Below are 27,673 nucleotides of genomic sequence, written 5' to 3' on the forward strand. Positions count from 1 at the left end.
GTTGCCTTAGAGTCATTCTTTGTCTCCAGTGAGTCATCCACCATCACAAGCAATCTCAGCATGACCTCCTGCTGCTCCTGTGCCCAGACAGCCCCACAAATACAGCTGAGGATATGCTGCCACCATCTTTTGGCAGAACACCTCTCCCTGCAGCACTAAGGGTTTCATTTTCTTCTGTTTTGCTGTCCCAGGTTTCTGGCTTCTCTCTTAACCACCTTTGGTTTTTTGTTTTTTTTTTTCAAAATGGCAGCTGCAAAGGTCATCTCTTTTTCTGTTTCTTGCTTGCTTGGAAACAGGAATCGTGCTTTAGAATTGAGATGCAAGGCAGCTTTCCAGAGCATGAAAAGCCAGTAACTTAATACATTGCCTACAGCCTAAAAGAAAAAAAGAAATCCCAAAAAAGAATTTAAAAAAAAAAATGAAAACAAACAAAAAGAATTGAACAGAAGGGACTGAGAAATGATGAGACTATGTACTGATTTGACTTTTTGGTATGTTGGTTTTTTTTCTGTCAACATAAATAGGTGTGTTAACTATATTTTAAGTTTTCCAAGTTGGATATAGTTATTACAATTATATTTTAAAATACTAGAGGAGGTTTTCTTCCAAAGAGAAGGAAAGAAACAGTAATTGAATAGCTTCAGCAGCTCTTTAGACTTACATAATTTTCCTTCATTAATACAATTGATTTTTTTTGCCTATTTCAGGTCATACCTATGCTACGAAACATGTGATTTACCACATAATGGACATTATGTCATAAAAAAAAAAAGTCACTTACTAGATGCGTTAATTCCTTCACTTAGTCCACTAGGGAAACAGATCATAGATCACAGATTAAAAGTGCCTATTTTATGATAGTTTACAAGAAAAATCATCAGTGAAACACTGTGAGGTAAAGAGTTTGCTTTATCATAGGTTGTATCTTAGGACACTGTGTGGCTCTGCTTAGAGTAGACAACTTCCAACCTTGTTGTCATATTGCATCCACAAAAGCACCATGGTTATTATAATTCTTCTTATATTAGGAAAAAGCAATAATTCTTAATGTTTTAAATTGCTATTTCCCTCAAAAATGATGATAAACATTGGAGTTGATTTCTTCTGAAAGATGCCACATTTTATTTATGAGAAGAGGTAGAATCTAGTTTTTATTGCTACAAATTTTATGTAAAAATTTAACCATGAGCTTGTCACTTGATGGGAATATAATTCCATTCATCCAAAAAAAACCCCTCAAAGCTATAAAAAGGATGTTAAAAAAAAATCATTAAAATTCTCTAAAAGAAGTTTTAGAGAGATTATACTATGCATTTTCCAATGAACAAACAAATTTCCTCCAAATTAAATTTATGTACATTTCAAAAAAATTAAAAGTTGCAATTGTCATAGTGTAACCTCACCAAAACTGAACTAACCTTAATTTCAGCATTAATATTTACACAGAGATTATCTTTGTAATGTGTGTCACATTTTGGACCTCTGGGTAGTAGATTGAGTTCAGCATGGCTCATTTTTAAAAAAGCCTCTTTTCTAGCTCCCTAATATTCTCTACTGTATTTATTCACTAAAAAAACCAACAATCTCAGCTGATTCTAGATTAGGAGCACACAAATTTTCAAGAACTAAATACACAAAATAAAGATTTACAATGACACTAAGAAAATATAAGCCAGAAATAAAACCTGAATGTGGGAACAGCAATTCCACATTGAGTTGGAAATCAGTGAAAGCAAGGAGCATATTGACAAAATTAGAGTAGAAGAAGAAATTTTGTTGAGAGATCCAAAAGTACAAAATAATTAAAGTCTATTGACACTCATTGTCTTGCTTTAAGCATTATGAAATGTTACTTGAAATTAAAGTGACTACATGGGCATGCCACTTTCTGTGCACTTTCTGAGTATTTTCAGTATTGTGGAATAACTGACAGCTAAAATATTGTGGAATTGTCCAATTTAGGCAAATCCTGTGCTGAAGATGTTGACCTTTTGAAAATTGATTCCTTCTGCACATTGGGTTTTACTTCCCCTATCTTGTTTTTCCTTTAGCAATTATTCATCTTTTATGGCTTCCTACAGCTAAAAGCTTCAGCAATAGGAACATTTATTCAGAATCAGAATGGAAGATCTGGTACTTTTCTGTACATTAGAGGAAAAGAAAGTTCAATTTTCCTTCTGAAAAGCACAAGAAAGGCTATTACATAAGATGTAAGAACAGAGAAAAAAAGGGGCTGAATTCCCAAAATATTTGATGGCAGAAGTAATAATAGCTATGAATGAGGCCACATAAATGATTCATGAGACTCATTTTTTTCCTATTGTTACTAAAAAGAGGCTCATTATTACTCAGAAAAAATGCTTTGTTGGTGATGTAAAAAGAAATCAGTATTTGCTATCAATTACTTTCATTAACACCGGGCCTTTGTACACAGTTTTAGAAATATATTTTATAACAATATAATTTTGTAATTTCATCCCTACTGTGCTTTGAGCCTTCTGAGGCCCACAAATCTCTTTAATACCTCCACTCTTGCTGATAATAAAAAGTCTTGTGGGTGTAGTAACAGCTAAAAATACAATAGTAAATGATTCATATATTACCATTTCAGGGGTCAAAATGGGTAACAAAGAGACCACAAGCACATAAAATAAACATCCCACTGTAAAACAGAGGCAAGTTGTAGCTTCAGGATGATCACTTTGAAGACATGTGCCTCCTTTAAGAACATTTTCTTCTTCAGTTTCAAGGCTGTTAGAAATATCTGAACATATGTTCTGAGGCAATGAAATTTCAATGGGGTATTATTTCCTTTTAAATCCCAGTCCTTAAAACACTGACTTGCAACATGAGACAGCAACAAAAAAGAGTCAAGCTAAGAGTGCATATTTAGCAGAGAGATATAAGAAATAAATAGAGCTAAAACTGCTCTTTCTGATTTTGTAAACGATGTGTCATTAGAAACCAATCAAGACAATAAAGAATGGGATTACTATGCACCCATTTGAGAGATTTCAATCAATATTTAAATAGTTTTTGAGAATTTAATGTAAAACAGGGAGCTTTCTCAAGTAAGCAATCAAACCAGCCCATTAAGGCTGTAATCACCATTATGCCTGGGTGTTCCTGTGCTTTAGAATAAACTTCTTGAGGAAATACTATTGAAGTGGTACCTCTAGCATTTACCTTTCTATTGTTTATGTGTTGATTTTTGGTATTTTGTTTTTGTTTTATTTAATTGCTGTATATTATCATGCTTGCTCCTCAACTTCTAAATACAATAAATCCTTCCTAAATCTACTTAACAGTAACTGAAGGGAAAGAAAAAAAAAAAAAAAAACACCAAAACATAACATTCTTGATAAGGATATAAATATGTAAAAATGACTATGAGGCAAATGAGGTCAGCCTCACTATTGAAGTACAGAGACTGTGCATCTGTGTGAATCACGTCTAATTACTAGTAGACTGTAGAGATTTGCTGTGAACAATCAGTCTTAATTTACCACAAAAACTTCTTACTGAACCTTCAGAAATAGGAGCTTATATAGGACCCATTGTCCATTTATGCCCTGCAGTTAACACTAAAAAAAATGGGCATCTGAGTAATATGTTCTTTCAAATCAAGATGGGCTTATAAATTTATCTGATGAGGTTCAGTGTTCCTGTATAAACTGCAGAATGGCATTGCAGACATTTAATGAAAGGAAAGAAACATGAGAAAGCTTTGCCTCTTTCAGAGAAGCCAGAAAATTTAAGCAACTTTTATTTTGATTAATCAGATGCAAGAAAACATTTGCAGGCAAAAAGACTGATGTAGGTTATACCCTCACATGTTCCATGGAACATTTTGCACTGCTCTTATCATAAACAATTTTATAGCTAGACAAAAAGAGATCCAGCACTGGTTTCATAGATTATCTGTAAGGAGGAGAAATGCAAACCACAGTGAAAATAAAAGGATTCTACAATATTCATATTTACTTTAGTTTTTTTTTCTATGATGGATGGATTTTACCCCTGCTTTTTTTTAAGGCAGTGGATATACTCGGGAAGAGGGATGAAAAGAAATCAATAGATAGAAATCTTGCTTTGAAAGTAGCAAATAGGAGCAAAACTATGTGCTGTTATAATGCTAAGGGAAATGGTAAGCAGGTTTCAAAGCAGGAGAAAAATGCAAATTTAGCATCTTACATAACTTCCTACTTTGCACATTAATATTAAAACTGTGTAACTGTGATGCAAACTACAACTACTGCTGGGAAAAGGCACTTCCTGTCAGGGATAAGTATATTGCAAAAACTCCTTATTTTCTGCTCAGAACTTCAACCTTCACACCATAAAATGTTCTAGTCACTGTACTGTCCTGATGAATTCTCAGCTTGGATGAAAGTGGTCTTCCCTGAAAGTCTTCAGTTCAGAAAGACTGAAATAGATTTACATTTGCCTAAATTGCTGGACCACTGAAATTGTGGGTCTAACAGCTGTTTTTCCCACTGTTATATGCTGAAAATCTTCCCCTTTAATAGATTATCCTACCTTGATGCCTTGACCCCTAACATTTTTGGATAACTCAAATACATATTTGAAGTGAATATCAATTAAACATGGAGAAACAAATTCAAGATGAATGAGAGGTCACAGAAACTTTGACTACAATTGGAGATCACAGAAAAGTTTCAAATTAAAGAAACATTAAAATAGAAGGGGTGATTATAGAGTGGATAAAGCTGAGCACATATCACAAATTTTAGCTGACAGTTGACACTGAGCCTACCATTTTAAGCAAATTACATATTAGGTTTTGGACTTCCACAGATCCAAGAAGTCAGGTAAATGTCAGGTTTGGTGCCTTGGAACTATGTGCTCAGCTCTGTGTAACACTAATCCAATGCACAACACAAAACATGTGAAAAGTCGGCCTCTTAAAGGTTCATTATTGGCACTGAAATGTCACCGATAGGAAAAGCTTGGAATGATAGAATACCCTGAGTTGGAAGGGACCCACTCAGTTCACCAAATCCAACTCCTGGCCCTGCACAGGGCAGCCCCAGGAATCAAGCCATGTCCCTGAGAACATTGTCCAAAGCTTGCTAAGAATGTTTCCCCCCTGTAAAATAATAATTAAAAAAATCATGCAAAAATTAAAAATATTTTGCAAGACGGTCTAGCCAGAAAATGTGGTTTGTCCTTCCATTCTCTCTATGCTAGGACTGCCTGGTCCAGGAAACACAATAATGTTTCCATTTGTTAAAGGAAGACCTCTAATTACAATTCAAGTAATTGGAGCAACTAAAGTAATACTTCTAATGGAATCTTTTACTTTGGATAAACAAAGTCAAACAGCATAAGCTTGCAAGGCGGGGAGAGAAACAAATTCTTGTTTCTATAGCCAGTCCTTCAGTAGAAGCAGCTGTTTTTAATGAACTCAAATCTAATCCTTTGTCTTGAAAACAATGAAGCTCATAGTTCCAGATCCTGTGACCCAAATGTCCCAAGTAGTATTGATTCACAAGGCCATTAAGAACCTGAGTCCCTTAATGGAGTAAATGGCATCTTTAATAGGATATCTCCTGTGTTTCTTACCAGAAAATACTCGTGTAATGACCTAAGTTATGCTGGCCATAAGAGGCTGGATAATTGACTGTTGTGTTAGGACATAAATATGTAACACAATTCCAAGAAATGACAGTCATGTCCATCCACGTCCCACTCCCATTCCTCACCCCACAATTACTAGAAATTCCTAATGCTATTGCAGCCATAGTTGAAAAGAAGAAATATATGGATATGACTGTTACTTATACCATCCTTGAGAATAATTTGTAATGTTATGCATTAGTGTTCAATATCTACAGAACTGAGCTTGGAAAACAGGAAGGTTTTGTGAAGAGATAGAAGGCTGACCAAAAGGAAGCAAAAAAGAAGAAATAGAAATTGAAGGTGATGATTCCATTTACAGCTTTAGGTAACATACTGCACAGGTGTAAAAGGTAAGTGCCAGGCATTAGCTTTTATTGTTCATTTAAAAGAAGAAGAAATTTGGAAATGGAAAGAAATGATAATTATGAGTAATGTAGTCAGTGTCAGAGCCAGCTTGCAAGCTCATGGTAGACAAAGCATTGTGTAACAAGACCAGATTAAAGTTTATGACTGAAAAAATAAGGTATGAATTTGAAATAGAAGAAAAGACCAGAGACTGAATTAACTAATGCTAGGGAGGATTTTTTATACTACTATTTGAAATCATATTGATATATTTTCTGTTCAAGCTGGAATATAAATTTGGTAAGCCTAATTCAACAATACAAAAGCAAAAGCAAGTACTGCTTTAGCTATTGAACCTAATGCCTAGAAAATTATTAAAACATCTAAAACCTCATTTAGAGATCCCAGATCTGAAAGGCAATATTGAACAAAAATTATTGCTTTAAACAAAAGCCACAAATTAAAGATATTTCCTCTGCTAGGAGAACTACACTAGTTTACCAGGTTAGTTAATCAGTTTACTAGTTAGATCTGACAATTCATTCTTATAGAGGAACTGGGCATGAGAATCACTGAAATCTAACCACAATTTCCTATTCTGAAACAACCCAAGCACACATTAAGGCAGAATTTAATGGTGAATTGTTTGCTGACACTCTGATAACCACCTTTATCATTATACTAAACATTAAAAAAGCAATTTATTTTTAATAGCTCTTAAATCATGACCATAAGTGACAGCAGTAGGAGTACCTGTTAAATCAGTTAAAGAAAAACTCATGTTGTGTAAGACAATAACCTTTATGAAAATTTCAACTGATGTCAATGGAATTATTTGCAATATAAGCTATACACAAGAAAATATAATCTTTCAAATAAACAGGTAAAATTTTAAAATTTTATTCATTTTTCCCAGAAGAAAAAAAATCAAACCCAAGGTAACACAAGGAAGAAGCCTCAGGTGCTTTTATTACTAGAGAACTTCAAATTATAATTTATTTTATATATCAGAATACAACATAGTGATAATCATAACTACCAAAAGAGCAAGGCAATAGAAACTTAAAAAAATTTAACCAATGTTTGCTTGAATTCTGCTCTGAGAAAAACAAATCCTGTGGGTTCAAGGAAGAATGAAGCAAGCCTGCTCTTCCAAGAAGAAAAATAACTAGCAATCTCTACAGAAAACCACTAAAACTTGTGGCTGAACATTTAAATGGGATCGTTATAGTCATGGATAATTGCCAGAAAAATGATGATTGTATGAAAATCAGCATATATTTTCAGGCAAAATTCAGGCCAACTTTGTCTCCAGACACTTTTTGCCTCATTTCTCCCCCTGCTCCCCCTTTCTTTCAGAAGTGCCCTTTGTGCAGCAGCAAGTTGAGACATGAAGAACATGTATATGTTACACTTCTGAAAGTACTGGGAATCTCCTGGGAAAAAAATCTCTTCTTGAGAAATCTCCAAAGAGCCAGATACTTTATCTAAACTTCAATGGCTTAATTGGGTTAATTTAAGTCTTAAGTCAAAGGTCCATTCCCAGCTGTGAAATGTTTTTTACCAACCCCCACTGAAAACATTCAAGTTGCTGCTTCCTAATAGCAACATTTGTTCCTATCCAAGCACTGCAGACTGTGAGAAATTACAGGATACAAGAGGGAATTAATATTGCAATTAAAGGTTTTGAGTTTTGAGTAAAAGATTAAATAAACAGATTTAATCCACATTTTTCTTAATTGAAAACAATTAAAAAGCAGAAGCAAAAATTAAGGCAAAAACAATCTACAAAATTAGGAACTGATGGTAGCAAGAATTTGTCTCTCAAAGGGGACCAAGTACATGAAGAAAATTACTTTAAAAAGTGAATTGAAAAAAAGATAAACTAGTAAATGAAGATGTGGGATAGAAGAAAAAAGAAACTAGGAACAAAAATAACTAATGTTTGTTTTAGATGCAGTAACTTAGATTGTGGTTTTGTTGCTTTTGTATCTGGCAAGGAAGTGTTGTGCTCACTTTAAGATAAACATAGTGAATAAATGGGCTGTGGAACCTAGGATAAAGAAGTAACAATTTGTTGGCTGGTTTATATTTTGAACCCCTGAGAGTAGTATGAGTTTACCTTTGTACCAAAAATTACTTGTGTGGGGAGCTCTGGAAGGCAAAATAGTCATGGGGAAAATTCTAGGCAGAAAAATAGGAACTGATTAAGACCATCACTGAAAACTCAGAAGAAAATATAGTGTTCAATCAAACTGGCAGTCAAGCACAACTGTGTAAGGCCAAGGAAGGAATTATATTCCAAGGAGACAAAAACCTCTCTGACTCCTACCAGAGAAGTAAAGGGAATGACAATCTATTACCAGCCAAACTGATTCCAAAATGGAAGTGTAGCAGAAATGCCACCAAAAGTAGTTTCCATCTTCATGTTTTCCTCTTTTAGCATTCTCTTACCGTCTCTGTTTTGTCATCCCACTATTGAGGTCATTTGCTAACTGTAATGGGGAGTCTGAGACACAATAATGCCTGATGTGTTCACCAAGCTGATAACACACTGAAAATGTTTACCAAAACAGCAGTGCAACAATCCCTTCAGGTGTCTGAAATGAGTGAACCTGATTAGAAACTGGCACATACACTGCATAAAATCCTTAGCAGTGCTGAGGTTCGTACTGTGTCAGATATGAGAAATAATGAAACATAAATGTACCAAACTTCAAACTCAACCATGTAATATCCTCCCAGGTAGAAAGTTAGAGGTAAGACAGACAACCAGGAATGCTGGCCCAGATGGGATGCTGGGAGCAGGTTCAGAGCCCAGTACCCAGGCTCTGTTAAGCAATATAGAAAAAAGACAGATTCTATTCACAAGATAGTAGCAGGAAGAACAGCAGTACTGGGAAAAAATATTCACTGAAAAGTCCAGTTGTCTCTCCTCACGTTCTGTGAACAGCTGGGCTGATTTGAAATCATGTTGATTTAACCATGTATCTCAATCATAAGCAATTCTGCAAAATTAATTAAAATCATGGGATGGTTTGGGTTGGAAGGTACCTTCCAAGCTCACCTAATCCAACCCTCTTGTCAGGGGCACCTTCTATCAGACCAGGTTACTCAAAGCCCCATCCAACCTGACCTTGAAAACTCAAAATGATGGGACATCTACAGCTTCTCTGTACAACCTGGGCCAGCATCCCACCATCCTTATGCTAATCTTCCTGCAGTCCCATTTGTGCCTACTCTCTTTCAGCTTAAAGTCATTGCTCTCTGTCCTGTCATCATGGACCTTGGTAAAAGCCTCTCTTTGTCCTCTTATAAGCCCCCTTTACATATTCAAAAGCTAAAATACTCCTGCTTCTGTACTTCAGGTGTACAACCATGCTGTCTCACCAATTATTTCCTTCAAATAATGTTCCACAGTCTGTCCAAATTTCACTTAGTGAAAATTGAGCTTGTGAGGGTCAATAATACAGTGACTTATATTATTTTTTAGCATTATTGATTTCTGCTAAGAGTTCTAAAGAAGCCTGATATGCATTTTTGATGTTTATGAGTTCTCTTGGTTATCTCTTTTCTGTTTAGATCCCTGATTTTTTTAGCATCCATAATTATACACTGTCATCAGGCTTTTTAGCCTTTCCAACTATTGTTCTGTAAAAACTGCATTAAAATACCAATGCTGTTGATTTTTTTTTTTTTTTTTTTATGGCAGAAAATATCTGAGAAAACTTTTAACTTTTCTCTGGCTGCAGATTGACTTTCACTTAAAAGGAAAGTTTAAGATATATTTAAAAGTTTCCATTACAGTCAGAAGTTTTTCATTTTACCTAGAAAAGTAATAAAAATAGGAGATAATGGCTACCTTAATTTTTCAAATAATGTAGCAATGACATATGCAATCAAGATGGGAAAACAAAACATGAAACCATCTTTCCTCAAGAAGAAGCAGAGGGAAAAATCTCTTGTCAGTACCTGAGTTTGGTAAATTACTCTGATTCATCCTTAGGCGTCACAATGCAAAGTTTCTGCTCCTCTTTCCACCTGCTGAACCTCTTTCATAATCACAGTTAATCCTCTTTAAAAGTCTGAAAAATGTCATGACTAAGAAAAGCCTTTCCAATGGCTGGTTTGTAACTCCCAAAGACTCATCTGTTTCAGAACTTTTCTTTTGAAATCTTCCTTTTGTCACAGCCTCTCAGCAGAAATCTGCCAACAGAGTTCCTAGCACTGAAGTCTCAAAAAATGGAAAAAAGCTTCAAAACCCAAACACATTTGAAACACTGGCATACAAATTATTATTTTTAAAGCGTAAAAAATTTCATAGTAACTTCTAATGGTCTTTTACAATCAATTACAATATGAAATGCCACCATAAAAATCCTTGCTTGTGATCAGGCTAAATTTAGTGGAAAGTTTACTGTTAGGGCAGCCTAAAATTTCTGATGCTTTTCCAAGTGTCGATGTTTTTGGAAAAAAAAAATCATTTCTTAACAGCACAATAAAATTTCTCCCTGCCATAGAGCCTTTATTTCAATAATAATTCTAGAATTCTCTAGATCAAAACTCCTAACTGTTCTGTAAGATGGAATGTAGTGTTATTACACTCCAGATGCAGCCACTATTGCAATAATTTGGAAGTCAAATTATATGGTGTGTATCCTGATGAAAAGTAAAGACCATTCCCTTGCAAAAGATAATGCATCTCCTGAAATATTTATCTTTATATCATACTTAGAGAGGAGAGATACAGAAACAAGCATGGTATATCCAAATATCAATTAGATGGGCAGAGTTTACTTTTTTCTAAAAGCAAGTAAAACTAAATAAGCAAATAAACTAAAAGGCAAACTCTGAAACTGTCTACCCTAGTCCTGCTAGATTTCCTTGTAACCTTGCAAACTTCCACATGAAGCCTTACATCTGGTTAGACAGCAGAAAAATAGCAGATGACAAGCACCTCGATATCCAGCTTGCTGAATTTTGGGAAGAATAAGCTGCTGAACAAAATTAATTCAAATTTCCTTGCATCACAATAGAAAATATGTAACTGCCAAACTGCACCTCTCAGACAAGGCCCTGCCACAAACTATTCAACTGAAAAAGGAAGAGATGATTCTTAATTCTTTACCATATTGTGAGGAGGAGAGAAAGGCTGACTAAAACAGCCGAGCTTTTCAAGAACACTAATGAGATTTACTCAGTTTTACACTTCCACGTGGGCCAGTGGGCTTTGGAAACCTGTGTTGCTTTAGCAGCTGGTGCAGAAAACATGAGAGAATAGTTGACAGCTGAAAATCATCTGAAATAAAGGGTGCAGGAGCACTGAGAGGGAGAAGCTGACCCACAGCTGTTCTGTAGTTGATGTCTAGTTACTCCCAGGCTTCAATCTGTCATCACCCACACCATGTGTTAGCTGTATGCATACCCTTTGCTTTGCCATTTTGTCTACTTGTTAACAAAATCCAAACATTTATCCAAGATTTCTCACCCTAGGAGCTGCTAAATGGACAAGCAATGAAACTGTTCCAGGTTTGGCTCTTTCCACAACATGTAACCCTCAGAAACTCTCTGATCGAGTTCTGCAATTTCAAGTATTTCCATATGCCATCATACTGCCCTTGAGCACACATGACACATGCCAGGCTTTGTGCTATCAAACAGCACTCTGCTGAGCTGCAGCACAGTCCTCATATTGTCTCAAACAGTTGGAAAAGAAAACAAAACAAAAGCAAAAGGCACAAAGAGTTTAAAGTTGACTCTGAGGCTGAGAAATGGGGATCTAAACAACACTGCCCTACCCCGATGCAGTTAGCAGTTTCTGTGTTACCAAGACTGGCAATCAGGAATTCAATGTACACCATTACAAGGCCACAGCCACATCAGACACCAGTGTTACAGAGATATCCTGTCATTTTAGGAATCAGAACTGCTTTTTCTCAGGATACTAATTCAGCAGTGGTTAAATCTTTTCAGTCTGGCTCAGGGCTATCAGAATGCCTGCACTACTTTACGTCGTTCAGAAAATTATTTCAGTAGTTAACACAGACTTGCAGTAGTTAAGACTAATAAAGAAAACCAGTAGATGAGGTCCAGAACAGAGAAACTTTTGTGCAAAACTGCAGAATTTTATCCTAGTCAAAAGAAATTTACCTTGATTTTGATGTTTCTTTTTGTAGCAGTGACATCACAGTAGTGTAAATCTCTGTGCTGCCTGGGGTGGGTGGGTTGGACTCCTCAGTCAAGCCCAGGTGAGATGAATTCTGCCTGTTCCACGCATCCTTGGCAGCAATTCCAGCCAATCCTTTTCTTAGCTCACATAGGTGGGATGGGGCAGGGGAATGCTCAAACCATCTCTTAAATCTTGCCTTTTACAATAGGTCAGAACCAGAGGGGAAAATCTTGTTTTCAACAAGTTAGGACAGTTCTGTAAAAACCAAAATTTGGGTTGATTGCTCAAAGATCTATCATAGTGAAAATGAAACAATGATGTAGTTTACATTATTTTTAAATTAGAAGGGGAAATATAATTAATGCTCAATTATTTTTTAATGTCTTCATTGACTTTAGCAATTTTATTGTCAAAGAGAAAGAATTATGTCCACGGAATTTGTTTGCAATAATGGCAGTATTACAGATCCTCCTTTGATTATTTTGCTTAAAGAAAATTCTGATATGTGCATATTAAACAGCTTTTTGATTTTTCTTTTTATTTCCTATTAAAAAGTGGCTTGGTCAACTGGAGATAACAGATTGGCTGACTTTAAAAGCATCTAGAAATGTAAATAGAAAATTCTGTGCCGATCTTTGGCATAAAAAAAAAGCATACTCAATAAAGGATGAGAAAAAATAGTAATATTTAATATGAAAAAGTCAGATTCTTTCTTTCACCCACTGAAAAGAAATATTATTTAAACCAGAAAATACTGTATCAATATATATTTTAGAGCACAATTCTACAGAAGAAAGGAAAATCTGAAATAATTACTTTTAATAAGTTGTAACACCCAGTGATAAGAAATTGTACAAAAAACTATCTCCCTGGGGATACTTTTATTAATTTCAGCTTCTGTTGGGAATTCAGTGAACAGAATTTTCTTATATAGTTTGTTCAGTTTTAGCTGACGTACCTAGAAATTTTTATATGTATTTTAAAATAGAGCTACTTGAACAAAAAAACATATTGATGCTATCATATTTTGTAATGACTCTGCGGTCCCATGATCAGAATGACTTAGGAAAACAACTAAAATGTCATGTCTTTATTGTCTGAAACTTCCATGGTGCGGTGGTGTGTTTTTATTTTATTTGATATTTGTTCAATGCCTGTTCACCCCCCAACCCCCCAGTCTCCTCCTCTCCCCAGTTGTCAATCTTCCCAAGCTCTTCCCTAACCCACTCCCCTCCAAGTTGTCAATCCTCCTTTTCCCTGCCCCTTTCCCCAGAACATGCCCTGTCATTCCTCTCAGCCTCCTCCCCTGCTTCCAGACCCTTCCCTGCCTATTCAGTGAGGCTCAACACCCTGTTGGTTACTTTGTGTTACTCCCCTCCCCTGTTTCCCCTGATAGGTTTGTGCTATGTTAGTCCCGCCTTAAACTCCTCCCCAGCCCTACCCTCATTGGTTGCTGTTCCTACTCCCCTCCCCTTAAGTTCTGTATAAAACCTTTGTTCGCCCTCTCCCCAAGGTCTTGGGGCTCACCGAATAAATCCATCTTGTTCGCCCCCAAGTCCCGTGTCGCCTTCCTCTGTTCCCGCGCCACCGACTGGGACAGCAGAGCACCCCGGGGGGAGCGGCCGCCCCTTCTCTTCCCTCTCGCCGCCCAGCACGCCACCGCTCGGGGTATCGCGGCGAGGGGGGGCGCATGCCACGCGCCGCAACATATGGTAGCAGAGGATGGTTCCCTCCTTCGGTTTTTAGAAGAAACGGGCAAATTAGTGGGGGCGCCCGCCTCACAGACGAAGAAGGAGGGAAGAGGAACATCCGCGGCCGTGGGAGCTCTGCCCGGTGCTAAGAGGAGCCGGACGCCGAGCGGAGAAGATTGAGGCTCCGGGGCCCTCTTGCGCCCTCGTCATCGTGCTCTCTACCCTGCCCGGGAGCAGCCACGGCCGGGCTGCAAATTTTTTGGCGGGTAGACTTACCTGAGGGCGAAGAGGGGCGGTCTGGCAGTGGCTCGGGGGAGCCCGAAGAAGGGCTGACCGAGAAGGGGTTCCTCGGTCAGCATCGGCGTTGGGACCACCGGAGGTCGATAGTGGCCGACACCAGGGCTTCGGGGACGAGTCCTGGTGTAACGGGAACACCCAGGCTTCCGGAAGGGCCAGACCGAGAGGGAACACCACCAGTTTGAAGGCGATTTTTCCATCAGGCCAAGAAAAAGATCCAAGTCATCACCGCCTAGGCCCAGAAGGTAAGGTTGGCTATGCGGGGGGGAGGGGTCCCCCGACGGGTGGCTGGGTCTTCCACTTTTCTTTTCGCGTTTTAACCCCCGTCTGTGTCCAAGCCAGGGGCTGTAGCCTTGCATGTCCCTGGCAGGCGGGTGGGTTTTTCGTTTCTGGGGGGGGGGGCTACTCTTGGGTGGTTCCCTTCCGGGGGGAGCCACTCGGGGTAGTTACCTTTCCCTCAGTCTTCTGTGGGGGCCCATACTTGATCGCTTTTTCTTTTTCTTGAGAGGGTGTTTTTTCTGTCCTCCCCTCCCCAAGCTGGGCTGGCTGGAGGGGGCAGAGAAAAAATACCAATAACGAACAGTTAAGAGGGCGGCATGTTAATTATGGGAGGGTTGCTAAAAGAGGCCCTTTATATCCATCTAAGTCAGGCCCCCCTCCTGTAAGTCTCCCTTTGCTTCTGTGAAGCTCCCCATACCCTCATTCCCTCAGACTTTCCTAAACCTTTTCCCTATCCTCCCTTGGAGATGGCTATGGCCAAGCCGCCCAAGTGCCCTGCCGGACAGTGCTCCAGCCAAGGGCAGTGTACCCGGCACTCCCTTCCAAGATGGCGCTGGCCACGCCACTTGGAGCCCGTTTTCCCGCCGTGATCCTTCTTTTCCGCCCCTAGTTTCCCGCCAGTCCCATCCCTTCCCCCAATGGCCCTGCACGGCAGTTCCTGCATGAGGCTAGTTCCTATTGGGGGAGGCGGGGTTGGACATTCCCCTCCTTCTTCTGGCTCCTCCTCTGGTGGGACAGGTTGCCGTCAAGGACCTCCCATCAGGGGACCTTCCTTCTTAGGAGATCACTCCCCTTTCTGGGAGGGATCTCCTTCGGGGGAAGGTGGGGCTGAAACCCCAGACCGGGAACCCGCCATTTTGTCTTCCCCCTAAAATGGCGGCATCCCTGTCTACCCTTTACTGATTCCCCTGCTAATCATGACAGTCACTAATCAAGTGATTGTCTGATTCCCCCACCCTATTCCTTAATGTACCCTACCCAATGTTCCTTTTTATTTAACTACAAAATCTTCCTTTTACTTCTAATTATTTTTCGAATAATTTACTTGTTAAGTTATATTTTATAGAAAGAAAGGCTGCATTTGTGATCATCATTGCTACAAGGATCACGTAGCTGCTGCGCTACTTTAGGCTTGCTGCATTGCTGCGAGGTTTAAAATTTATTAGTTATATTTAGTTGATCTTCTAATATAGATTATTCAAATTATTTTATTTAGTTGTTTTTGTTAGAATCATTTGGATAATATAGTTTTATATTAAATCTACATCTTAATTGTTTTCAGTTTATCAATTACTTTATTTGATTGTGTTATTAGACAAAAAATTGTCCGATTTAATTATTTAATTCCAATAATTCTATTTTGATCATTCTAATTCAATTATTTAGTCTAAATTCTGTTAATTATTTCCTTCTATTTCAATCACCTGATTTTTAATTAAAAATCCTACTCCTCTTCCCTCTCCCTTTTCCCTAAAGTCGGGCATTCTCAGACAGTCATCCCGGTGTCGTCCGCAGGCAGAATCTGGGCTCTCTGAGAATGCCCTAGACTCCCCGCAGGACAGTGTAGCCACTGTCCCTGCCTCTGCCCCTTCCCCCCAGGTCCCATCTTTATTATCATTGTTTGTTATAATTATTTTATTAAAATTCAAATATTTCATTTCAATTGTTTTATTTCAGTTATTTCAATTAAATTCCAATATTTATTTCTGTTTGTTTTCAATCACTTAACCATTCCATCTGATATTATTTATATTATTTTAGATTGCTACTTAGAGCAGCGAAACAGCAAGTTTTAGGTAGTCTTGTGTCTGGTATAAGAACAATTTAGCCAGACAAAGTTGCAGGCCAGTCCCTCAACCTGAGTCAAGCAGCAGCAGCGCCGCGAGTGCAGCACCATGTCTGATCGCGGCAAGGGCAGCAAGGGGCTCGGCAAGGGCGGCGCCAAGCGCCACCGCAAGGTGCTGCGCGACAACATCCAGGGCATCACCAAGCCGGCCATCCGCCGCCTGGCTCGGCGCGGCGGCGTCAAGCGCATCTCGGGGTTCATCTACGAGGAGACGCGCGGTGTGCTTAAAGTCTTCTTAGAAAACGTAATCCGCGACGCCGTCACCTACACGGAGCACGCCAAGGAAAAAGACGGTCACGGCCATGAACGCGATCTACGCCCTTAAGTGCTAGGGTTGCACTCTCTACGGCTTCAGCGGCTAATGCCTTGCATTTTTACTTTTGCATTGTATATCAGAAACAATTTTGTATATTTTATATTAAGTAATCCTGTAATCGTAATTAGTTTATATTTTTCTGATAGTTTTCAACTTATGTCCATTTAGTAATTTGTAATTTTACCATATAATTTTACTGTATCTTGAATATGAAGTTTATATTATTTATATGATGTATTGATATGTTTAAACACCAAAACTCTCCTTCCTTTTGTAAAAAGAAAGGGGGAGATGCGGTGGTGTGTTTTTATTTTATTTGATATTTGTTCAATGCCTGTTCACCCCCCAACCCCCCAGTCTCCTCCTCTCCCCAGTTGTCAATCTTCCCAAGCTCTTCCCTAACCCACTCCCCTCCAAGTTGTCAATCCTCCTTTTCCCTGCCCCTTTCCCCAGAACATGCCCTGTCATTCCTCTCAGCCTCCTCCCCTGCTTCCAGACCCTTCCCTGCCTATTCAGTGAGGCTCAACACCCTGTTGGTTACTTTGTGTTACTCCCCTCCCCTGTTTCCCCTGATAGGTTTGTGCTATGTTAGTCCCGCCTTAAACTCCTCCCCAGCCCTACCCTCATTGGTTGCTGTTCCTACTCCCCTCCCCTTAAGTTCTGTATAAAACCTTTGTTCGCCCTCTCCCCAAGGTCTTGGGGCTCACCGAATAAATCCATCTTGTTCGCCCCCAAGTCCCGTGTCGCCTTCCTCTGTTCCCGCGCCACCGACTGGGACAGCAGAGCACCCCGGGGGGAGCGGCCGCCCCTTCTCTTCCCTCTCGCCGCCCAGCACGCCACCGCTCGGGGTATCGCGGCGAGGGGGGGCGCATGCCACGCGCCGCAACACCATGGGAATTAGCAGCCCTGAATTTTTCGATAAATCCTTTAAGGAGCATTAAATTAGCACAAAACCACACACAATTCTACTAACTCCACACAATTTATCCAAACTTTAAGTTCTTTTGGCAATTTATATGAATAAACTGATTTTTAAAATTAAAGAATGAGAAGGCAATGAGACTGAGAAAATGGAAAAGAAAAGCCTATATGCATTTTATTCCAAACCTTGGAGTTATATAGCATTTTAAATAATCATTCAAAGACATGGGAAGGTGTTTATCTATTCTAATGTACTGAAAAAAGTCTATCTATAACTAGGTAATATAAATTCCTATTGCAATGATACTGGAGTATGATGATTTCCTTCCTGATTTTGTATAAATAATAAAGGACTGCTGTGAGGGACAGTTTTCTTGCAACTAGTTCAAGCAAGAATAGTAAATAACACCATCTAATCTGGAGAGAAATATTTCTGTTCTGAGTAGGTGTTTAAATTTTTTTAAAGATCAGTTTGCTTTTATTATAGGATTCAATTTTTGTGCATTTTTTGAATATATTACTTCTTGGAAGATCAGAAAAAGCCAGATTTATATTTATAAGTCTTTCATCTGCACTAAAATCCACAGATACAAAGTTGTTATGCTTTTTGACTGAGGCAGGTTTTAAATCAGTTTATTTTGAATCCTAGCAGACAACGATTTATCAAGCAACACAGTGGGGCTCTTATAATCTGCAACTGTGCTGACAAACTCTGTACTGCAAAATACAACTCAATTATTTAATGCTTTCCAATTAAATTAAGGTACTTACTATCATGGTGAAAAATACAGCAAACCCACACAGATAATTTCTTCTGACTACAACACCACTTCAGTCTTACCTACCAACTGTCTGGTCCCAAGAAAATCCCTTATGCTTTATCTTGAGTATAAGTGAAAAAAACCTGCATGTTTTCAACTGAACTAGCTTCTTCAAACTAGAGAAACATGAGGCCACACACTAATCATCACCTTAAAAATGGTTCTACTACCAAGTTAGGAAAAAAAAATATTACATTAAATCACCCTATGGTAAAAACCTAGTGAAGATAAGGCAGTTTTACTTTAATTTGAGAATTACAGGCAATCATGTTTTACTCTCAGCTTTAACATAAAACTACAAGATTTTATCTGAACCAGCATTTTGGCATGAACTAGATGCCTGAGTTTTTATGAGAATAAAATACAACTATACTGAGAGGCCAATCTCCTTGAAGTGTTTAATTTTAGCTAGTTGTCCAATAAATAAGCCTCCAAAAATATGATGGAGGAAGGAAAAAAGATACACTTTATTTGAGGCTTGAGGATGGGCAACATTATTAACACAGGTTTATATGTCAGCACTTATCAGGAGAGTGTTTACACTGATAAGGGCTTGCACCAAAGGGAAAGAGGGGCTTCTTGTCTGTGTGTAAGAAAAAGAAGACATCAGTGCTGAAGGTCTGTCAGGAAAAGAACTGTTTGTGCCTAATTCGTTCTTCCCGTTTTCAAAGAAAATATGAGCCGAGTACATTCAAGTCATGAACAGCATTCACACACATTTCATGGGCTGCAGGAAAGTGAGGATCCCAGCACTGACATTCAAACTGCCCCAAAATTCCTCCAAAAAAGCTCTGGTTCATGTGTGTAACCAAAGGTACCTATCAAGCACAAAACTGTCAGACCATTTCAAAACTGCAGAATTTTATCTCTGTGATAACAAAGGCGAGCAGAGGGTTGATCTGCTTCCAGCATGAACTGCTTGAAGCCTCTAAATTTTGCCTACCTCCCATAAACAGACATATGGCAACCTGAATATTTAAGTGTATGCATTTCCTGTAAGCTTTTCCTAAAGAAGAAGAAGAAGAAAAAAGTTTTAGCATGATTTATTTATTAATTTACAGATTGTGGCATTGAAGTACGTGACTCCTACTGAGTGAATTGGCATTCCACATTATCAAAACTTTCTTTAGCCTTTAGACATTGAGCAGCACACTTATAATCTGTAAGACCGTTTTCTTCCCTCCTGTCCTATTTAATGCAGAGCCTAAATAGGTATAACCATTCAAATGTCACATAAAACTACTTATTAATAAGAAATAGATTATCTTTCAAAGTTCTAATATTATTTATAGGGGCCAGTCAATAAATATTATTTGCAACTATTTGTGGTTATCAAAAATGTGTCATGGAAGATATAAAGGTGTAAGATTTCTGAATACTTAGGTTTAGCTGTTCAATTCATTGAGCCTATTATATGTATATATATTTTTTTTCTTTTAACAGCATTAACAACAATGTATCCAGGAAATTAAAAGATTAAGTAAATAACAAGAAAGTTGAAGTATTTGGGTCTCCTAGTGGCCTCTGACTGGATACTGGTCTGGGAGGATTATGTTCTGCAGCCTGAGACATGAAAGAATATGTATTTTTCCTCTTGTGGCTGCAGCTTGGGGCTGACTTCCTTGGCTTGTACTTTTGGTACGAAAATGCTGCTTCTGTTTGTCAGCAAGGACACCTGCCTTTCTCACCAAACAGATGTTCTCCATAGAATAGCAGATTAATGACTTCTCTGGCCTCTCTACTGAATGTAAATATTATTGTCAACATTAATGGGAGCTAAATTACAAGTTCATTTCTGGTGTCATTAAGGATGTAAACCCCAAAAACTTGCTTTCAGACCCTGTGGCCACCTTTACACGTTCACCCCTACTCAAACATGGCCCTTGATCACCTCATCATTCTTTTTGATCCATAGAAGTAAGAAAGTTACTGTGGAAGGATCTACACTCTAATTCATATTTTTTCAAAACCACATTGGCATTGTCACCAGTCATCTTTTGCCATCTTTTTTAAAGTCACTAAAGAAAAGGTCCAGTGAGGAGAATTCTTCTGTTCCCCATGATAATTTGGTGACATCAATCACTTAAACTATTAAGGTCCACTACTTAGATCATGGTATTATAAGGAGCCCACAAGTATCAATGAGAAAATATAATTTTGGGAGTACATAAAATCTCAAAGTCCCTGTCAAACTCAGAATACACATGCTTGTCACTACCTGTAGTTAATTTAAACTTTAGTGTATGAGTTATGTTAATACCTAGGCCACTCCTCTAACATTCTAGAACAATCCATAGGAGTCAATCTAGAATCATACAGAAATCTGTCTGCTTCTCTGTCCCTTTACCATTTCTGTGTGGGCAAGCAACATCTTCTTCTAGTCCCCTTCCTTTCCCTAGGAAGAAATCCTGAGCAAGAACACATCCAAAGACTGGCCCTTGCTAAAAGTGCATAAACTTGCAGATAAAGACTCTAAGCTGGTATAATCAGAAACATTTTAACTAATAAAATTTCAAGTTCTTTCTCTGTGTCATCAGCACATGGTTTACTTATTGTTAGAACCTGTAGCAATCTGAGTCAAAGTAATTAACAGCATATAAATTAAGTGCTTGAGTGAATTGTCAACATTTTCCACCCCTATTTTTTCTGGTGAAAAATTGAATAGCTGACTTGTAATTCATGATACCAACTATAAAGTATCAGATGTGTGTGGTTAAATAGCACTGTAGTCTTTAAAGTATCATAGCTAGGTAATTTAGCTATGGTTTTAATTTATTAATATAATTATAGCTCTGATATAGTGTGTATTATCATTCAATAGTGAATAATAATAATCCTTGTTATTTTCTAAACAAGCAATACTTTCTAATCATGACCAAACTATCTTAATTTTTTTATTCCTCTATTTACTTTTCATTATAACTGAGATGATGAGCACTTACACTCACAGGCATATTACTAAATAACAGAACAAATTGTTAACAGACACATATTGCAGAGATTTCTCTTCCAGATCTATTACACATCGATTCCTCTTTGTCTCCCCTGAGTGCTGCTGCATACAACAGAGGAAGATGACAGGTTAGGGCACTTAGTTCCTACACCCTTAGGAACACCACTGCCCAAAGCAGTTCAGAATATGTGCACTTAGTGTGTGAAGGAGGAAAATAGTTTCATTACTTGGATCTTTTCTCCTGACTAAATCTGTTTGAGAACTGATACCAGAACAGTAATTATACAGAGGAAAAAACAGCTTGACTTGAGTCAAGTCCTTGACTTATTTTCTAAATGGGGTATCTGACACCAACTGTATATACTGAATGTAAAATGAAGGCCCGGTAATTAGATTTTGATTTCAGTTTTAATCTGTCATTTAATCAGACAGCTCTTCTAAATTGTACAGTGGATTTTGAAGCTTTGCATCAATTTTATCTTGCATTCACAGCTGAAAAGGAACTTTATTCAGTATCCTATGATAAAAAGAATGGATGAATGGATTCTGGATAAATATATATAAGCAGGGATTACAGATATAGATATGGAATATTTTTGGACACAGGTAACAAATATTGTTATCCTTAAGTCATTTTGTCAATACCAAAGCTTTTGTTAGTCACTGTGTGCCTGTGCTGCAGAATGGCAGCTGCTGAGGCATCATTTAGTCTCTTTAATGACTAATAAAGAACATATTATAAAGATGAAAATGGTTAAAGATGAAAATGGTTTTAGTTAGGGGAATCAGCATGTCTACCATGTTTCATTAATCAGGCTTCTTAAGTCTGATAAATTTCTTTTGGTCCAAGGGCCCAAATGACTAAACCACAACAGCAGTATTCTCCTGTAATAGAAATCTAGACATAGACATATTTTGCTTTTCACAGCTGTAATAATCTTCATTCACACTGCTGTCTGTGGTTTCCTATGAGTAGTAACATATAATTTTTTTTTCCACTACAGATTGACCTTGTCTTATCAGTTCATTTATTAATCATCAAAATACTCTTCCAGTGCAGCAGTGTACACACACACCCCCACAGAGAAAACCCTGAAATGTATACAAAATACTGCAGCATCTACAGCTGCTGCTCTGAGAAGGGATCAGTAGCTGCAGCTCAAACGCCCTTGCAGCAGGTCTGGAAGCAGAGAAATCCCAGCAGCTCTTCGTGCCATTGGATCTGTGCACACTGGACTCAGCTTCTGAAACTGCACGTGCACTTGGTTTGGAGCTGCCAGGGCAGCAGTGTGGTTAGGGGGGATTTCAGGCATTAATTATGAACAGCTTCTGTTGTGCACAGTTGCACTGCTGAGAATTTGGGATTATGCAAGCCAGACAGGTCTAGCAGAAGCAGGGTTTTACACTGTGCATATTTAGCACATTTCATCAGTGTTTCAGTTAACATTATCTTAAGGACTGCTCAAATTCAGCAGTAGAGAAAAAAGCAGGATACCTAGAAAGTTTTGGCAAGCAAACCCTTCAGTCTCTCTCTCACCTTTAACCTCAGTAACTGCTGTCAAAACCTAAATCCTTGAAGCCTCTTTATTGCACTAAGCTTTATGTGAATTCATAGAATGCTTCATATATTCACAGAAATTAGACATCAGAATAAGTATGGCAGCTTGTCCTTCCTCTGTTACTGCCATGCAGTCCAAGGTTCAATGACAATGTCTGAACAAATAGGAATGGGTCTGTTGAGAAAAAAAAAGTTGCTGTTTAAGGACTTGAAATACATTTATGACACACATAGGGGAGTTTTAGTTCAGAATAACTGTAGTTTGAAGGCACGTTACTGCTTGGAGCAAATAGACATATTCCTGCATCATGACTTCTGGCTTACTTTAACCCAAAAGGAATCTCATTTGCATGCCATCAGGCTGCTCTGTGATGAAAGCAGTGCACAGAAGGAAGGACAGTAAGGAGATGAGCTTCAAATCCTATGCTAATGCAGGCATACCTGGTGAAACATTTAGCTGGGCTGAGCCAGAATGTAGGACACCCAAAATATAATAAAGTTGCTGTTTGCTTTCCTCTTGACAGCCAGTGTTCTTGGTTTTATCCTCTCCATCTGTGGTTCATCCCACACACTTCCTGCTGTTCAGTGTTTTGGAGTTTGAGATATTCATAACCACATTCCCACAGATAGCATCAGATACCTGAAATTTGCACTAGAAATCTGGATGGGAGGGGATGGATAGTTTGTGTTCTCAGGGCTCCATCCCTCGTCACTTCTGGCAACACACGGCACTGCTGGTCCATTCTCAAAAGCTTCAAGGGGACACTTTGGGTCAATGAAAAAATTATTTTTGCATTTGATTTCAAGGCATGATTTAGTGAACAGTCAACATGTGATCCCAGCAAAAGTTCTTTTTCTTTCCCTTGATTATAGTAATTACCATTAAAAATGTCTCTGTCTATCTCTGTCCAGGACCACTGATTCTATTGTTTTAAAACAGTTACCTTTTGATTCTCACATGGATTTTAGACACAGTATATTTAAAACCATGCTACCTCAGAAACTCAAAATATTTACTAACCATTACCTCAGAAACTCAAAAATATTTAATCACTAAAATGTAACTTGCTGCAAATTCCTTTGTATTTCCACACTTTTTCTTTATTTAGCTATGGTTTTATTTAATTTGGTGTCTTTAAAAGCTAATTATTTGATTTCTAGTCAGGAGAGTGACTAATTACCAAAATACACATAGGAGAAAAATATATTGGACTGTGTGCTGTAAGCTTGGAATAGCAGTTTCCAAACAAAATAAAGCTGCATCCTCTGAATTATTTTCCAGATTGTTTACTGGCAATCTCAGTAAACTGTATTTGTTTAGGTCAATATTTTGTAGTCACTGGGTTATTCATAGAAACAAAAATCTTAGAGAGTGTCTCCTATCTGTAAGAGAAATCTGTTTATTTTGCTGTACAACAAGAGCTTGCTTAAATTTTTAAACAGAATTTCTGATAGTCAAAAGGGAAAAAAAACTAGGGAAGAGTATTAGCCAAAATATCTGTCAGCTAAACAGAACTTGTAAATCCAGTCAAACAACTAAAGGGCATTACACTGTCAAATCATCAGCTTGCAGATCCCTGCCCTGTGGTTTGCTGTCTTTTAGAGAAGGATGCAAACTGTGTAGCTTTCCCAAACCCTCCCCCCTTCCATCTGCCTACTGACCCATGCAGCTGCCTTAGCATTCGCATTCGCTCCACTGGAAATTTCATGCCTGCCTTGATAGAAGAAAGTAAAACGCTGCAGTGACAGCAGTTTCAATGGGACTGAGCAAAGAATGATGGAGAAGACTAAATGTGTTATATCTACGGATAGCTGAGAATTGGATAAGAAAACTTTGTGAATCACTGTGCACCAGAACTGTCAGAACAGAACGTTTTAGGAGAAAAATGAAAAATACATGAAAGCCCCAAACCCAAAACTGTAGTTTGGATCACCTTTAGGAAGGGGAGAAAATATATGTAAAGAATATGCACAGAAATTTAACTGTTCAAATGCAGAATGCAACCATAAGTGCTAAATCTGCTAAAAATCATATTAAATACTACTGAGACCCGTTTATAATAAAAGTCTTGTCTGTTCTTGACCATCATTTTCTTTACTCTGTCATTTAATAAAAATGCACTCTAGAAGGTAATTGAGCATGCTTTCTTCCTCTGGGACCCATAAGTTTATTTACAAAGGAATATTTAAAACAGTAACAATCTGATGGATCTCTACAGAATTATTTCCTTAAATATTCATGGAGGTAATCTTCTGCAGGGGCACACCTTGGTTGATAAACTTCCACAGTATTCACTGAGGCAGGATACCCTGTAGACAGGGTAAGAAGAAGGAATTGCAAGCCATTATACTTGACTACAGTGCAAAATAAGTTTAGCCTCAGCAAAAAAGAACCTTCTCAGTAAAGTCAGTGCAGAACAAAAATACTATTTCAGGTAACATTTTGCACAATTAACAAAATTTTCATTTGACATGGAAGACACTGACTGTGATAGTCTGTGTTACAGCCTCTGTATTTTCTTGCATATAATATTTCTGTTTTTTCACTCTCTGGGCAACCCAGGCAAACTGCCAGACACAACATCTCGGGAGGTAAGGTTGAGACCACAAGATTTTAATAGAGTTTACATGCAGTGTTGCAATTAGCTATATCCAAATTTTAAAAAGCTATCCAACCACAAACCTAGATTCATTTCAGCCTGAAGAAATACACTTTATTCCCTGTCTTCAACATACAAAGTTAGCTCTGTTTATTCCCACAGGCTATACCACCGGGCAAGAGAGATCAAGGGCTTCTCATTATTTTTTGTGAAACTCAAACTTTAAGAGATGACTACTGTACTCAATGATACTAATCTCTTTAATCACAGTGAGTTAAAGAGAACAGTATTTACTGCTGATATTTTGGAACAATTTGAAGCTTTTGCTTTTGAAGACAATGATAATCACGGGGAAACTGAAGCCACTTTTTTGAATAAATTTCACTGTGCTGTACTGTACAATGCCATAGTTAAGAACCTGTGAACAATTAATTTTAAAGACTATTGGAAATTGTTGTAACAAAAGCATTTGGTAATTGTTATCTGAGGAGAAAATTACCAGAGAAAGTCTCTGCATAGCATGTGGCACACAATATATCCAGTTTCCTTTTGGGAAACTAAGACACACATTCACTCTCTATGCATAACTATACCATTTCACAGAAACCTGTTTTTCTAATAAATTGAACCAAAGTACAGCAAACAAGTCACTGAAAACAAAGCAATGTCAATCCTACTCCTTGTCCATATTATTCTGCCTGGGGAACTGTTGTTCTCCTCTTTCTCCCTCTCTTGGGTCATTTGAAATTACTGTGATATCAATTCTGGCAGCTAAATGTTCCAATCTCTGAAGCTACCTCCTTCTCTTTCATCCAGCCCATGAAATACACAGCATTTGTGCTCATTTCTTCAATTACATTTCTACCTGGAACCTGCAATAACCCTTTTATACCTCCAAACAATATTCCTCAATCATTGAGGGCTTGTCACTGATATCCCAGTAAGAGAGCTCGTTATTAAAACTGGTAAGTACACACACATCTCGCAGCCTCTTTTGGCAATAGATGAGGAGCTTATGGTTTCAGTCTTTCTACTTTTCTGCTTAGGTAGTACCTCTTTTGGTTAAGTAATTTTTCCTTTCTCTTGTTAGTCTCCCAAAGTTCTAGACACACACCAGCATGTTTACACATACCTTTCTTAACCCAGCAATGATGATCCACCCAACCTACATGATTGTAAATGGAACCTGCATGCATAAATTCCAACTACCTCATACACCTTTTGGTATGATTGTGATAGTGTTTTAGATGGGAAAATTATCTGTAGAAATTTCTAGACCATTACTGACTTTTTTGTATACAGTAAATTATTGATGAATTGCTGAAGAAAATAATCTTAAGGTTTATTACAGTGCTTATTTGAATGCAACTACCCAACGAGCCACTCACAGGAATTATCTAACTGCTCTTCATAGACAATTGCACACATTATCTAAAAGCAACTGCTATACAAACAGAATTCCATTTCCAAATTGATGCAGTAGATGTGGCCCACTGCTCAAGGTGCTGTATCTCAATTAGCTTGAAGGACAATTTTAGCAAATGAACTTCATTAAGCCTAGGTTTTATCAGTCACAACCTTGGCTGGCCATTGCCATTTTCTAGATGTGATGTTTCTTCATAAACACTCAGAGCATGGAAAAGCCTAAGACAACAGAAAAATATTCCTGATGTTAGAAAATATAATTTGCTTTTATCACTGAATGTCTCAACGAGAACACTGTGGTGAAGCAATGCACAAAGAATTTGCTGAATCATGAGTAATGAGAAATTAACCTCAAGCAATATAAGAGATGGCTGTTAATAAATAAATAGACAGTTAAAGCTGACTTCACTCCTCTCTATTTCTATATATCTTCTTCCTTAACAAAAGTTTGTGGCTCCTTGGCACCCACTTCTGCTGGGTCCCCGAGCTGTGTTTCAATTGCACCACAGTTCTTCTGACAAGAAATATAACTTCCCAGTTCCCAATAACTTACTAATGTAACTAATTTCTCTATTTCTTTTCCCCGCTCCCATTTAAAAATAAACAAACCACTATTTCTGCTCCCATTTACTGTTGTCAGGAAAGATTTTAAAAGTTCAGAAAATATTGATGTTTGGGCAAAACAAGTGCCTGTAAATTCTGATCCTTTTTAACACTGACTTGAACTCTTCCAGTTTCACTGAAAATTAGTCAGAGATGGCCAAATATTAAGATTTCATTTTCTCCAGCCCAAAACCTAGAGAGACTCC

General features: G+C 38.0%; 1 long non-coding RNA gene and 1 pseudogene across 4 annotated transcripts in view; one reads left to right on the forward strand and one right to left on the reverse strand.

Moving 5' to 3' along the window:
- Positions 1–244: 244 nt before the first annotated feature.
- LOC110476345 (uncharacterized) overlaps positions 245–27,673 on the reverse strand; it is a 125,492-nt gene continuing 98,063 nt past the window's right edge. For 2 of the 4 annotated variants that reach the window (XR_002466397.2, XR_014949612.1), the window contains one exon: positions 245–12,412. This is a non-coding gene — a long non-coding RNA (uncharacterized LOC110476345). Of the gene's footprint in view, positions 12,413–21,670; positions 27,084–27,673 lie in introns of those variants that run through there. The other 2 variants (XR_014949616.1, XR_014949617.1) reach the window with 2 other exon arrangements.
- Positions 15,066–16,632, forward strand: LOC146768595 (histone H4-like; annotated as a pseudogene).

The sequence above is a fragment of the Lonchura striata genome, chromosome 1, assembly GCF_050655825.1.
Source record: "Lonchura striata isolate lonStrDom1 chromosome 1, ASM5065582v1, whole genome shotgun sequence".
Taxonomy (NCBI): domain Eukaryota; kingdom Metazoa; phylum Chordata; class Aves; order Passeriformes; family Estrildidae; genus Lonchura; species Lonchura striata.